Here is a 14941-nt window from a genome sequence, read left to right on the forward strand (position 1 = left end):
AGGTTGTGAGCTGCCCTTTTTCTTTCTACGCCACCAAAGGACTGCGCTTGGCTGTTGTCAAAAGCGCCAATGAAAGGCTCCCAGTCCAGGCCAGAAATCTGGCCTGGGGCTGGGGCTGGGACTGGGGCTGGGGCTCAGGAGACTGGCTGCAGAGAGACATTTTGCAAACCCAGACTAGAACTCAAGGTTACAGAGTCTCAGTCTAAAATGCCTTCTCACTACTCAGATGTAGCTTTGCAGTGTGATTTACTTAACTCAGCTCCTGGGAGCAGAGCTCCCCCTCGCCTAGGGGACCTCAGTCTTTGAGGGCCAAGACCTTACTTAAAGTCAAAAGAAAAACTCTTTACTACGGCAGTAGAGAGTATTACAGTTGTTGAGGATTTCTCTTTGCAGGTACTGAAGTTCAGTGTCATTATTACCATTTGTCAGATGTAGGAATTGAGGCCAAGCGTCCTTTACCTGCTCAGTGGAAGATCTAGTGAATATAGTGCTGATTTTCCAGATCTTTGCAATCTAGCTCTCTCTACTTTGCTACCACCCCTTCTCAGCATCACAAACATAAAAACCTGGTGTTTTGTTAAGTCATTTAAGCACACTAAACAAGGAAAGTTGGAGCAGTAATTTTGCAGCCAGTGATCTCTCTGGGATTTGCTTGAACAATTAAAAGGATGGCAGTAAATACATCCTTTCTAAACCATCAAAGGAAAGCAAGATGGTGGTAGTAGTTTGGGTTTGCTGTCCTCTTTCCTTTCTTTAGGGGATTTAGCCGAGACAGACGGGGTTCCATTTCTGATCTTTTCCCAGCTTTCCTGAAGCATGAGGTGAAGAAAGCACAGCCTTGGTGGGATGGTGAGAAGAAGGAGGAGCCCCCAGCCCTGGCCTGGGAGGAGCCTCTGATGTGTAAGTAGAGTGTGATTCCAGAGTGTCTGGGAGGTAAGTGATGGTTATATTCTGCTCCTGCTTGGAACCTAAAGAGAGGTTTGGGGCAAGTGTTCTGAGAAATGCATGTATGTATGTATGTATGTATGTATACATTCATTCATTCATTCACATATCATTCTGTGTAAGAGTCCATCCTGACTCTGAGGACTCAGTGGTGAGAAACAGTGTTCCCTGCCCTTGTGAAGCTCACAACCTTTTGATGAGACAGACAGACCATGCAATTTGAGGCTGTGATAAGTGCCAGGAGGGGGTCTGACTTGAGACCTGAAATCTGAGAACGGGTGAGCCTGAGGGAGGTTGAGGGAGCCTGGTTGGAAGCCCTGTGGGGGGAAAGGGCCTGACGTGGAAGTGCTGATGGTAGGGCTCTGTGGCCACAGCTTGGCAAGTAAGGTGGAAATTGGCCTGGTGAGGAGTTCAGATATTATCCTCTTAAGGGTTTTAAGCAGGGTCGTGACACATTCTAGCTTGTGTTCTAAACCTCTGTAGCAGCCCAGAGGCCCGTGGCCTGGGGGTGAGGGGACAGAGTGAATGGTGACAGGGAGATGCAAAATGTTTGCTCCCCTGACGGGCTGAAGGTGCCATATTTGTTCTTTGGGGTTAGGTGGACAGTAGGCCTGTGCTTTTTTTTCTCTTCTGCTTCATCTGACTTTGTTTATTCCAAAGCTGCTGTCTCCTGCCCAGGTATAACTTTTCTGCTAGAGGCAAATCCTAACGGCCCTGCATTCCTGCCTGTGCTAATTATAGTCCTATCACCCCAACCTCAACGTAAACATCTTTACCCCTACCAGATCATGGCCAGGGAGTGGGTTCACTTCTGGGCTTGGCTGTCTTGTTAAGCCCCTAGCCTTGCCAGGACCTGGAGCAGTTAGTGGGAGTTAGGAGAGGCAGGAATTCCAATTCACTGACAGACATTCATGGAGCACTTACTGTGTGCCATGTGGGTGCAAGGCGTGTTTTCCTATGTACTGCTCCTTTAAAAAGCTGTATGCTGGGTCGTAGCCTTTCTCTTTGTCAGATAAGAAGTCAGAGGCTATGTCTTAATTATTTATTAATTCCACCAAAAATTTTTATGCACTCCCTGTGTGTCAGGCACAGTGCCAGGTGTGGGGTTATCCTGAGGGAAAAAAAAAATAGATACAATTTTTGCCTTTATAGAACTTTCACTCAGGGGTGAGGTGGGTGGGGGTAGGGTGTGATTTTCCCCCTGTTACCTTCATCAGCGCCCTCGTTCATTTCTATATTCACTTCACAGTTTTCAACCTTACATAAAGTACTAAGCAGTGGAAGCCAAGCCCCCCAGCCTAAACAGATTACCTGCCCCCCACTTGTAATCAAGTAGGGGAGATGAGACATTAAACAGATAATTGATCAAAGACTGATTTAATTACAGTGATGTGACAGAGAGTGCAGAGAGCAAAGTAGGGGGACACAGCCTGGGGGCCCTGGGGAAAGCTTCCCTGCGGTTCCGATCTGCAGAATGCAACCTCAGCCAAGCTGGTCTCAGTGGCAGAAAGCTCAGAAGCAGAAAGGGGTCTTGAGGAGTGCTTGAGGATGTGTCAGACCTGAGTTAGAGCTCTCTTCTGGCCTAGCTCCTAGGCTTTCTGGCTCCGTGTGTTCATTGGTTTCAGCTTTGAAGGCCGGAGACCTTGAAAGATACATGTGCAGACATGGAGCACGGATTGCTGAAGTCCTCTCCTACCCTTACAAGCTCCATAGCCTTGGACAGGTTCTCCAAACTTTGGATACCTCAGTGTCCTCCTCTGTAATATGAAAACTGCTAGGTGCACTTACCACAAAGGGTTCACTGGAACCTGAATGGAAAAATGTACACAAATAACTTAGAACAGCATCTGGCGAATTCTAAGTGCAAAGCATACATTTAGATGATTCTTCCACACACCCGGCCGTGTTCATGCAAGGAATGAGTTAGAATTTTAAGAGGAGTCCATTTATGTGGGCTATTCCCAACTTTGGAAAGAGAAAGCTAACCTAAACTGTAAACAAAGTTTTCACTGCTAATAAATAGTTAAAACAGTAATACTTTGGCTGTCATTGTTACTTTAACTAGTACAATTTTTGCAGGACAAACATTAAGCTAGATTCAGCTGTGTGGCTGGGTATTTTAAATAGTTCACCAGAGAGTTGATTTGAACCCTGGCCAATATAGATGCTTGAATTTTGGCGATAGCACATGTGTTACCAGTATAATGCTGAAAGTATGCTGAGTAATGATTCTGTTGTATCAGTAGGGGGAAGGGGTACTAAGCACTTGGTGACTTTGCATTATTCACAGTCTCTTCAAGACTCTATTGTAAAGAGGGCATAGCCCTAAGCATCTGCTTCAGAGGGTTGTTATGAGCAGTAAGGGAGGGAAGTATGTTTTTCAAGTAACTTAGCTCAGAACCAAGTGCACAGCTATTTTTGTGGTCCTCTACTTGATCTGTGTAACAGGATATTTTAAAGATTTTAACTTGGTTATGGTAACACAGGTCACTGGCTTCCTTTGCCCCAGTTTTCCTCAAAGATCCTTGGTTTTCACTCTTTGCCGAACAGGGCTGTAGAATGGTATGCAAAAGAAGGATTCCACGAGACCTCACATAATTCAAGAATAATTTCCTCATAGGTGTGACGGTGAAGTCAGATTTGCACGGTATCAGTTTGGGCTTCTGAGTCAAGATTTTTGTGAATATATTTATACGGCACGGTTCAGATTTGCCTTAGTTCAAGTTCACATAAAATGCAAGTGCCCTGTTTATTTCAGGTGTGGGAGCTACCTCCAGAGCAACCACTGAAAGAAGGAAAAAATGCCAGAAATAGCCCCCTTGGTCCTTTTTTGCAAATCACAGAAATCCCCTAGTAACTTGAAAAATCAGGTGGTAGAGTAGTTGGCAAATTCTGGCTTTAGGGACAGACAGACTTAGACTATGCCCAAAGTAATGCCACTTAATTGTTGATGGATCTCAGGTGAGTTACTGGTCCTTTTTAAAAAAATTTTTAATGTTTACTTATTTATTTTGAGAGAGAAAGAGAGAGAATAGAGTGGGGGAGGGGCAGAGAGAGAGGGAGACTGAATCTGAAGCGTGCTCTCACTGTCAGTGTGAAACCCCATGTGGGGCACGAACGCAAAAACTGTGAGATCGTAACCCAAGCCAAAATTAAAAGTCAGACACTTAACTGACTGAGCCACCCAGGTGCCCTGAGTTACTGATCCTTTAGACCCTCAACCTTATCTATATAATGGGCGTGATGATTTATTCCTACTCCGTAGGATGGTTCAGTAAATACCTCATAAATGTCTGTATCCTTCACACAACAGAATGGGGACCCTGGGAGAAACACAGGGATGAGGAATGGATGTCTACACCCCAGGGATCAGCAACTTTCCAGAGGCCTGATCTTGCTTCATGAGGGAGATGGGGGCGTTGTCCTTCTTCCTTACTTGACAGTTGTACTTTGGGCCACTTTTTTCTCCCCTGACCTCCATTTACGCCACTTCATTTATTCACTTGCACATTCATTCATTCAACCAATATTTAAGCACCTTCTAGGTACCAGGTGCCATGCCAGCCCCCAAGGATACAACAGTAAATACATTCTAGGAATCCCCTGTTCTCCTAGGGCTTAGTGTAACGATGGGAACAGATAATGAAAAGTAAACACCCAAAAAATAACAATTTCAGATGTTGGTAAAATCTACAAAGGGAATAATAGGGGGAGGTGACAACGAATGGGGGACTGAGCTGGTCCCTTTAGGGAGGTCGGGGAAAGCCTCTCTAGGCAATCTGAAGGCTGAAGAACAGGAGCCATGGAAAGGCCTAGGAAGGAGGGCACAGTGAGCACAGAGGCTAGGGCCAGCAAGGGCTGGCATGTTCCAGGAATACTGACATCTTGGGTCTGAGGCTGGAGTTGCTCATCTCTGCTTGAGGACATTCTGGCCTCCTGCAGCTGACTTGCATCACACTGGGGCTGGCCCAGGCTCTGGACTCTGGAGTACACAGCCAAGTGCACCAGCCTCAGGCCCTGGGGAAGAATTTACAACCATCCTGAGCCTGTTTACCACCTGCCAAGGAGCCCTTGGAAGGCACAGGCTCTTTCTCAAAACCACTTTTTACAGAGCCGTGTACAAAACAATTCAACTGGATAGGATTTTTCCCCCTTTTCTTCAGTGATCTTTTTTTTTTTTTTTATGTATAACATATTAGTTGAACCACACGAAATTGCCGATATTCAACCACTTCTCATGTACAAAGATGGCAATTTCATGCAATTCAACATAAATTTCATGTAATTCATTTGGAAAACTGCACAAATCAAGTATACAACTCAGTGAATTTTCACTAAATGAACACAACTGTGGAATTAGTGGACAGGTCAAGAAACAAAACACTACCAGCATTCTGGAAGCCACATTCATGCTCCTCGCATTGCTCACCATCACCATTCCCCACCTCCACCTGCAAGAGTAATCACCGTCGTGACTTTTAGCACCGTAGATTAATGTAGTCTATTTTTTTATCTTTCTATAAATGGAATTCTATAGTAGATTCTTTTTTGTGTGAGATTCATCCATGTGGTTGCATATAGTTGTAGTTTCTTTTTTGTTGCTATATACAATTCCAAAATAGAGTTGTACTGCAGTATATTTATTCCTTGTATTATTGATGGGTATGTATATTGTTTCCAATGTTTACTTTTTTTTTTTAAGGTTTTTTATTTATTTTGAGAGAGAGAGAGCGAGAGAGAAAGAGGGAGCAAGAGCAGGGGAGGGGCAGAGAGAGAGGGAGAGAGAGAGAATCCCAAGCAGGGCCCGACAGAAGGCTCAATCCCTTGAACCTCGAGATTAGGACCTGAGCCAAAATCAAGAGTTGGAAACCTAACCAACTAAGCCACCCAGGTGCCCCTCCAGTGTTTAGTTTTACAAATACTGCTGAGGCACATGGGTGGCTTAGTTGATTAAGCCTGTGACTTGATTTCAGCTCAGGTCATGATCTCATGGTTTGTGGATTTGAACCCAATGTGGGGCTCTACACTGACAGTGCGGAGCCTGCTTAGTGTTCTCTCTCTCTGTCCCTCCCCCACTTGTGCTCACTCTTTCTCACAAAATAAATAAATAAAATTTAAAAAAAGAAAATACTGCTTCTAGGGGGCACCTGCCTGGCTCAGTCTGTAGAGCTTGTGACTCTTGACCTTGGGGTCGTGAGTTTGAACCCCATGTTGGGCATGGAGCCTACTTAAAAAGAATAAAGAAAGGAAAAAAAAAAAGAATGCTGCTTCTAGGGGAACTTGGCTGGCTCATTTGGTCGAGCATGCAACTCATGATCTTGGAGATATGAGTTTGAGCCCCGTGTTGTGTATAGAGATTACTTAAAAATAAAGTATTAAAAATCAAAAAGAATATGGCTTCTGTTAATAGTCCTGTATATGATTTTTAATAGATTTTTAAAAAATTTAAATTTAATTTTGAGAGAGAGAGCGTGTGCATTTGTGCGCAACCTGGGGAGGAGCAGGAGGGCAGGGGGACAGAGGATCTGAAGCAGGCTCTGTGAGAACAGCAGACAGCCCAATGCGAGGCTCGAACTCATGAACTGCGAGACCATGACTTGAGCCGAAGTCTGTTGCTTAACTGACTGAGCCGCCCAGCAGCCCCATCCTGTAGCCGGCTTTTGTTGAAGACCTGTTTATCTGTTGGTGGATATACACTGAGAACTGGTTTGGCTTTAGTGAGTACTTCCAGTTTTCCCAAGCGGTTCTACTAATTCACATTCTCTGCACTGCTTTCTTCGCTGTTCCCTTGCTGTCTAGCTCTTGGGCCAGGTTCTGTGCAAGGAATGAATAGAAGGGAGATAATCGTGACATGCGTCATGGGATGAGTCTCAGTTTGTGCAGTGATTAAGAGCACAAGTGGGTTCAATTGTTACTCAGCACCTCTGTTTACCTACTACCTCTGAGGGCAAGTCAGCCAACATCACTAGGCCTTAAGTTCTTCATCTATAAAGTCAGATAAACATAGTAGTTCTTATCTCTCACAGGGTTTTTTACCCACTCCTTTAAATGTTTGTGGACTGCCTCTTGTGTGCTGGGCTCTGTCTTGGACACTGAATTCACGGGGTACACAGAACAGAGGAGGCTTTGCTCTCATGGAATTTATACGCTAGTTAGAGGAGGCAGATAATAATGGAGCAAACAAAGAATTAAGATAATTTTAGATAGCAATAGATATTATGGAGGCAATAAAACAGGGTGCCATGATCGAGCGTGGAGGGGAGGGTAGTAGGGAAGTCAGGGTGGTAGTAACTGAGCTGAGACCCAAATGACCAGAAGGAGGCACCTGTAGGTGGATCTGAGGCAAGAGCACTCTATGCAGCAGGGCTAGCTGGTGCAAAGGCCATGAGGTAGGAACAGGTTTCGTGTATGTGAGTTGCAGAAGGAAGGTTTATGCTGCTGGAGTGAAAGGACTAGTGGGTGGGCTGTTTGAGATACAGCAGCAGAAATAGGCAGCGGTCAGGTCCTGCAGGGCTTCGAAGGCCATAGTAAGGAGTTGGCATTTTATCTATTTATTTTTTTTAAGTTTTTGTTAAAAGTGTTTTTTAATGTATATTTATATTTGAGAGACAGAGTCCAAGTGCAAGCTGGGGAGGGGCAGAAAGAGAGGGAGACAGAAAATCCAAAGCAGTCTCCAGGCTCTGAGCTGTCAGCATAGAGCCTGTCATGGGGCTTGAACTCACAAGCCATGAGATCGTGACCTGAGATGAAGTTGGATGCTCAACCAACTGAGCCACCCAGGCGCCCCTAAGTGTTTATTTTTAAGTAATGTCTGCATCCATTGTGGGGCTCAGACTCACAACCCCAAGATCAAGAGTTGCATGCTCTACCAACAGAGCCAGCGACGTGTCCTGCATTTTAATATCAGTGAAAGTCATTGAAGTGTCTTAAGTAGGGGACCACTATGAGCTAATTTACATGAAAATTGAAAGATTATATGCTTATATATATGTATACACACACACACACACACACACACACACACACACTTAACACAGAGTCTGGCATAGAGTGATGTTTGGTAAATGTTGTTATTATTCATGTTCTTAAAGAATCTAAAAATTTTCATCCTCATTGAGGATAAGGAAGCGAAGGCATAGAGCCATTACCATCCATATATAAAGTCAATCAAATCAGACAACAAGGTATAGATTTTATTAATCAAAGGAACTGCTTTTGGTCTCTTTCCCAAATGGGAATTTTAAGGCAGAGGAGTTTCTCTGTGGTTAGCAATTGTCTGAAGCCAACCAAACTCAACTCCTTCAGCCCACCGTGCCAAAATGCCCAGAGTTCAGTCACTTGGGTCCCATTGGCTGTGGCCCCATCCATCATTTAGGGCCCTTGGAAAGGCTAGTGGTTGATTGTTAATCCATCTACCTTTGCTCTGGGTCTGATGGGTCAACAATGGGGAGCCATTCCCCGTCCTCCACCTTTAGTGTCCACCGGGTTTACTGAGACACCATCCACTGCTGTGGCTTGGAGGCTTTCCTACTGTGTTCTTGCCATATACACAGCCCAGAGAGTGTTTTTATGTTTAGGAAAGGCCTTTGAAGGCAGCTGCATTTAATTTTCTCTGACATAGAGAAATGACAAGTAAATAATCTTTGAATGAATGAATGCAGATTGGGTGATGAAACTGGGGAAAGCTTCTTGGGGTATGGAACACTTGTTTCTGGGCAAAGCACTCTTCTCTAAGTGAGGATGTTGTCATTCCTTTACTCATCAGTATTTATTGAGCTTCTGTGAGGCTCCAGGTGCCAAGCACTGTGCAGATCTGTGAGTATAAAGGATGCCATTCTTCCCCTTATGGAGCTTACAGTCTAGTGAGACATACATTCATCAAACAATTGCACAAATATAAATGTTAAATGACAACAGGGGCACCTGGGTGGCTCAGTTGGTTAAGCGTCCGACTTCAGCTCAGGTCATGATCTCATGGCTTGTGAGTTCAAGCCCCATGACAGGCTCTAGTGGTTTGTGGGTTCGAGCCCCATGTCAGGCTCTGTGCCGACAGCTGGGAATCTGGACCCTGCTTTGGATTCTGTGTCTCCCTCTCTCTCTGCCCCACGCTCTGTGTCTCTGTCTCTCAAAAATGAATAAACGTTGAAAAAATTTTTAAAACATAAAATGACAGCAGTGATAAGTGCTCTGCAGGAGAGGTATTAACACCCTGAAGGTATATAATGAAGCTGAGGCTTTGGGAAGAAAGTTCCTCTCCGTATCTAGTGATACCTGAGTTTAGCCCAAAAGGATGAGTGGTGATAAGTGGGTTTGGAGGGTGGAGGGAGAAGTATTCCAGGCAAGGACAGCATATACAAAGGTCCTGAGGTAGGAGGGAGCATGCATGATGAACCCAAGGACATAAGATAAAGCCCACTGTGACTAAAGAATTGAAAAGGAAGTGGACTCTGGTCCCAGAAAAAGCTAGAGATAGGGAAGAGGGAACAGATCATTGAAGGTTTCAGAGGCTGTGCAAATATTAGTAGTTTTATCCTGCTCAAGGATCATGGGATACTATTAAAAGTATTAAAGCTGTGTATGTTTGTGTGTGAGTATGCACGTTGGAGAATATGTCATTTTGGCTACAGTGTGGAAAATGGATTAGAAGGAGCCAGAATATATTCTGGTGATTTGCCCAGTCTTCCCTGGCCCTTCAGTCCTAGAGGTGATAACGAAGCCCGTTTTTTCACAGTTCCACAGTGTTGCACTATCCTGAGTTTCCTTACACTCTGGCCACATGTCTGCAAATAGTTCCTTTATCAAACTATCCTCAGATGACCGAATTTGTTCTGTTTGACTTTGTAGAGAAATCACACTGACAGGATAAAGCAGGAGGAAACTTTGGCAGTTACTTAGGCTCACTCCTTTATTTTTTTTGTAACAAGCACTATTACATTTTTTTTTTAAGTGTACTTATTTTGAGAGAGAGCGAGCAAGTGCATGTGAGAGGGGCAGAGAGAGGGAGAAAGAGAATCCCAAGCAGGCTCAGCACTAAATGTGGAAAAGGACAATTAAAAAAATATGTATTTATTTTGAGAGAGAGAGAGAGAGAGAGAGAGAGAGAGAGAGAGAGAGAGAGGCAAAAGAGAGGGAGAGAGACTTTCAAGCAGGCTCCACTCTGTCAGTGTAGAACCTGATGTGGGACTCGAACTCACTAACCTCGAGATCATGACCTGAGCTGAAACCAAGAGTTGGGTGCTGAACTGACTGAGCCACTCAGGTGCCCTGGATTTTAATTTCTAGCCAGTCTGACAAGCTTTGTGTTTTCGCTGCAGAGTGGTGCATTTCAGTTTGCATGTTTTTATATAAGAACTGAAAATGACTGAATTAGATTTTTCTGTCTCATCCTGTGCTATTTATCATATGTGTGTGTTATGACTATGTTTTAGAGCAATTTTAGCTTTATAACAAAACCGAGAGGAAAGGACGGAGATTTCCCATATACCCCCTACCTTCCACATGCATGGCCTTCCCTGTGTGCTGGTTTTTATTTTTGCTCTTCCTTCTACTTTCTTGTTGTGTGGATTGAGTTTTTTTATTTTTTAAAAAATGTTTTATGTTTATTTATTTTTGAGAGAGAGAGAAAGACAGACAGAGGGCAAGTGGGGGAGGGGCAGAGAGAGAGGGAGACACAGAATCCAAAGCAGACTCCAGGCTCTGAGCTGTCAGCATAGAGCCCGATGCGGGGCTCAGACCCAGAACCCTGAGATCATGACCTGAGCAGAAGTCGGATGCTTAACTGACTGAGCCACCCAGGTGCCCCGTATTGAGTTGTTGAAAAAATCATCCGATTCTTTCCTACTGATTGCTTTGGAAGTTACAGTCTCTCTGTTTTTTTACTGGATCCCCTAGATGTTTAAAACTTAATCACAATTTCTGCCCTCTTAAACAATATAACACAGGGACCTTAGATTAACTTAAATCCTTAAGTCTCTACCTTCCCCCTCTCACCCCTTTATATTCTTTTGTAGTTCAGAGTTTTCGTTCTATCCTTTTTTTTTCTTTTTTAGTAGAGACTTACTATTGTTTCTTTATATGGACAGATATTGTCCATTGGTGGATTACAGACCCACCAATCTCTTTGTTCACTGTTTCTTTTTATAAGAGCATCTGTCTGAGATTGCTTTTCTTCTGCCTGAAATTCAGCCTTTAGAATTTCCTTCAGTGTCTGTTGGTAGTAAATTCTCTCAGTTTTTCCTGGGTTGAAAATTCCTTTCTTTCACCCTCATATTTAAATTTTTGAATAAAATCCTTGAACAACAGTTATTTTGTTCTCAGCACATTGAAGATACCGTTCTGGTTTCCATTGTGACTGCTGAGAAGTCTTGCGTCAGTCTAACTGCAATTACTTTGTTGTTGATCTATATTTGTTCCAGGCCCTCTGCAGTTTCAATCTGATGTAAGTACTTGTGAATATATTTTTCTTCATCCTTCATGGGATTTCTGGATGCAGAGTTTTCTGTCTTAGAACAATTTGGAAAAACTCTCGGCATGGGCAGCACTAGTGTGAAGTCAGGGAGGTGTCTAGGGCACCACATTTAAGGAGGTACTCATTCTTGAGTTTGTCTAACTGCAGAATTGGTCGTGAGGGTGAGTGTCTAAAATAAATTTTATGCCCTAGGTACCTCACCCACTTCACTCCTATCCTGGTCCTGCTTCTACAAACACTCCTCTTTCTTATTCTTTCCTTTATTTTCTTCTGTAAATGTAATTAAGTATATATTAGACAATCTTATTCTGTCCTCCAATGTCACATATGTAGTTCTTTGTATTCTTCATCTCTCTGTATCTTTGGGTCACTCATTAGATTTCTTTAGATCCATTTTCTAGTAAATGAATTCTGCCTTTAATAGTATCTAATCAGGGTGCCTGGGTGGCTCAGTCAGTTAAGTGTTTGACTCTGAATTTTGGCTCAGGTAACGATCTCATGGTTGGTGAGTTCGAGCCTGGCATTGGGCTCTGCGTTGAGAGTGTGGAGCCTGCTTGGGATTCTCTCTCTCCCTGTCTTTCTGCCTCTTCCCTGCTCACACTCTTTCTCTCTCTCTCAAAAATAAATAAATAAAATTTAAACATTAATTTAAAAAAACCCCTAGTATCTAATCTGCTATTTAATCCATCTTCGTTTTAATTAAAAACATTTAAAAAACATTTTTTTTTTTTTTTGGAGAGAGAGAGAGAGAGAGCGTGCGCGCAAGCACTGGCGTGAGCAGGGGGAGGGGCAGAAAGGAGACACAGATTCCAAAGCAGGTTCCAGGCTCTGAGCACAGCCTGATGCGGGACTCGAACCCACTAACTGTGAGATCATGACCTGAGCCAAAGTCAGATGCTGAACCAATTTAGCCACCCAGGCAACCCTTAAGTTTTTTTTTTTTTTTTTCAAAATTGGCTTGGTTACTTTTTATAGTCTTCTACTCCTGGCTCATATGTTTAAGGCTTATGTTTATTTCTTGAAATATAGTACATATACTTACCCATTTTCTGTACTTGATAATTTTTATGTCATATTTTTGTGGATCTGATTAGACTGTCTGTTGTTTCTGCTGGTTTTCACTTATGGTGCCTTGTTTCCTTGTGTGTTTTGTGATTTTCAGCTTTAGGCCCAATTTCTTGGAATTTTATGGGCATTCCTTAATGCATCAGTTGAAATTATAGTCCTTTAGAGATAATTTGTATTTGCTTTTACCATTACTGAGCTTTATTCCTACCTGGAGCTACTTAAATTTTCTGCTTGAAGTTTTCAAGTACACAAGGTATAGGTTGTATGAATTCAGTCTATAAACTCGTGAAAGTTGGTTTGTAGTTATGAATTTTCAGGGAAGATTTGTTTTTCTTTGCTCATGTAATATCAGTGTTTGCCAAACAAATTTCCTTGCTGCCTCTTCTGTGCATTGGATATATTTCTCACTCATCCCTTACACTGAGGCTGTAACTTTTTGTGTATCCTTCTGAGGGGTTTCTATTAGGCTTATTACCTTGTGTGATATTACCTTCTGCCTGCCTCTGTTACCTTCTTATCTTGTATCTTCTGTCTTCTTCATCCTTTGTATTTATCAGAATTAAAGCTTTATGTCACCAGGTTACTGCAGATACCCTAAGGGGAAAGCTGTCTCATGCACTCACTTATGTTCCAGAGTTGCCATTTTCTTTTCTGTTTTTCTTTTCCTTTTTTATCTTGGCCTCTGAGTATTTCTTTCTTCTTTTAATTTCTTTTAAGGTTTATTCATTTTTCAGAGACAGAAACAGAGCATGAGGGGGGAGGGGCAGAGAGAGAGAGGGAGACACAGAATCTGAACCAGGCTCTAGGCTCTGAGCTGTCAGCACAGATCCTGAGGCAGGACTCGAACCCACGAACCTCAAGATCATGACCTGAGCCAAAGTCTTCCAATTCAGTGATGTATTTTTGAAAAAATTCTATATTTTATTCAATACTTGGAATTATTTTCATTGAGAAAGCCATCCAGGGTATTTTGGTCACCATACCATCAGAAACTGAACCAATTCTTTTACATTCCCAGAGAAAGAGGTAGCACGGTGTAGTATGAAGAGTTGGAGGTTAGACCATACTGGGTTCACATCCACATTTCATTCTTTCAAGACCAGGGTGCCTGGTTGGCTTAGTCGGTAGAGCAAGCAACTCTTGATCTCAGGGTTATGAGTTTGAGCCCCAGTGTGTGATGTAGAGTTTACTTAAAAACAATTCTTGGGGTGTCTAGGTGGCTCAGTCAGTTAAGTGTCCAGCTCTTGATTTCAGCTCAGGTCATGATCTCGGAGTTTGTGGTACTGAACCTTGCATTGAGCTCTGTGCTGACAGTGCAAAGCCTGCTTGGGATTCTCTTTCTCTCCGTCTCTCTGCCCCTCCCCTGCTCGTGCTCTCTCTCTCAAAATACATAAATAAACTTCAAAAAAAATTCTTACAAGAATCCTATGATGTAGGTACCATTGTTATCTTCATTTTATAGATCAAAAAACCTGCCTAAGGCCACAGGATGGAATGAGGAACCAAACCCATGTAAGACACTGGAGCTTTTGTTTTTATCTTCACTGCTATTCTATCTTTCTAACAGAACAGTCCACTGAATCCTAAAAATTCAATACTTATCTAAATATAAATGCACTGAAATATTTTATCTGTGGGGTGGGGTTGGGGGGACAGAATAGAACTAGGGTTGTAGAGCATGTGGCTCTTGATCTCAGGATTGTAAGATCAAGACCCACATTGAGCATAAAGCTTACTTAAAAAAAAAAAAAAAAAAAAAAAGATGGGCGCCTGGGTGACTCATTTAAGCGTCTGACTTTGGCTCAGGTCATGATTTCATGGTTCGTGGGTTCAAGCCCCGCGTCAAACTCTGTGCTGACAGCTGGGAGCCTGGAGCCTGCTTTGGATCCTATGTCTCTGTCTATCTCTGCCCCTCTCTTGCTTGTGCTCTTTCTCTCTCTCTCTCTTAAAAATAAATAAACATTAAAAAAAAAAAGTTAGAGCTAAAACACTGGACAACAGACAATGATTTTGAGATCCACTGAAAGTTTCTTTATTGGCTATGAGGGAGGAAAAAGGACAGAGTAAAAGATGATTCCATATTTTTGAGTGACCAGATGGAAGGTGCTTTTAGGAATAGGGAAGTTGGGACGAGAGCCGAGTTTGCTTTTGTTTCATGCCTCAGTTTCCTCATCTGTGAAGCAAGGTGGTTGGGTTGACCTACAAGGATTTTGTGGTTCTAGACCTCTTGAAGTTTCAAGATTGGCAAAATGACTCAGGAATAATTGTCTCGTAGGCAGCTGGAATTTAGAACTGGGATCTGGATGAGCATCTAGGTCTCTGTGTGTAGACATGTTGACCTGCATGGGAAATTGGGAAGGGGAGGGATGATAGTTTAGACCATGGAGATGAATTGACAGAGGAGGATGAGATCTTTGGGGATGATGACTGTGACATAGAATACAAGGGGTGTATTAGTCT

The sequence above is a fragment of the Prionailurus bengalensis genome, chromosome A1 (assembly GCF_016509475.1).
Source record: "Prionailurus bengalensis isolate Pbe53 chromosome A1, Fcat_Pben_1.1_paternal_pri, whole genome shotgun sequence".
Taxonomy (NCBI): Eukaryota; Metazoa; Chordata; class Mammalia; order Carnivora; family Felidae; genus Prionailurus; species Prionailurus bengalensis.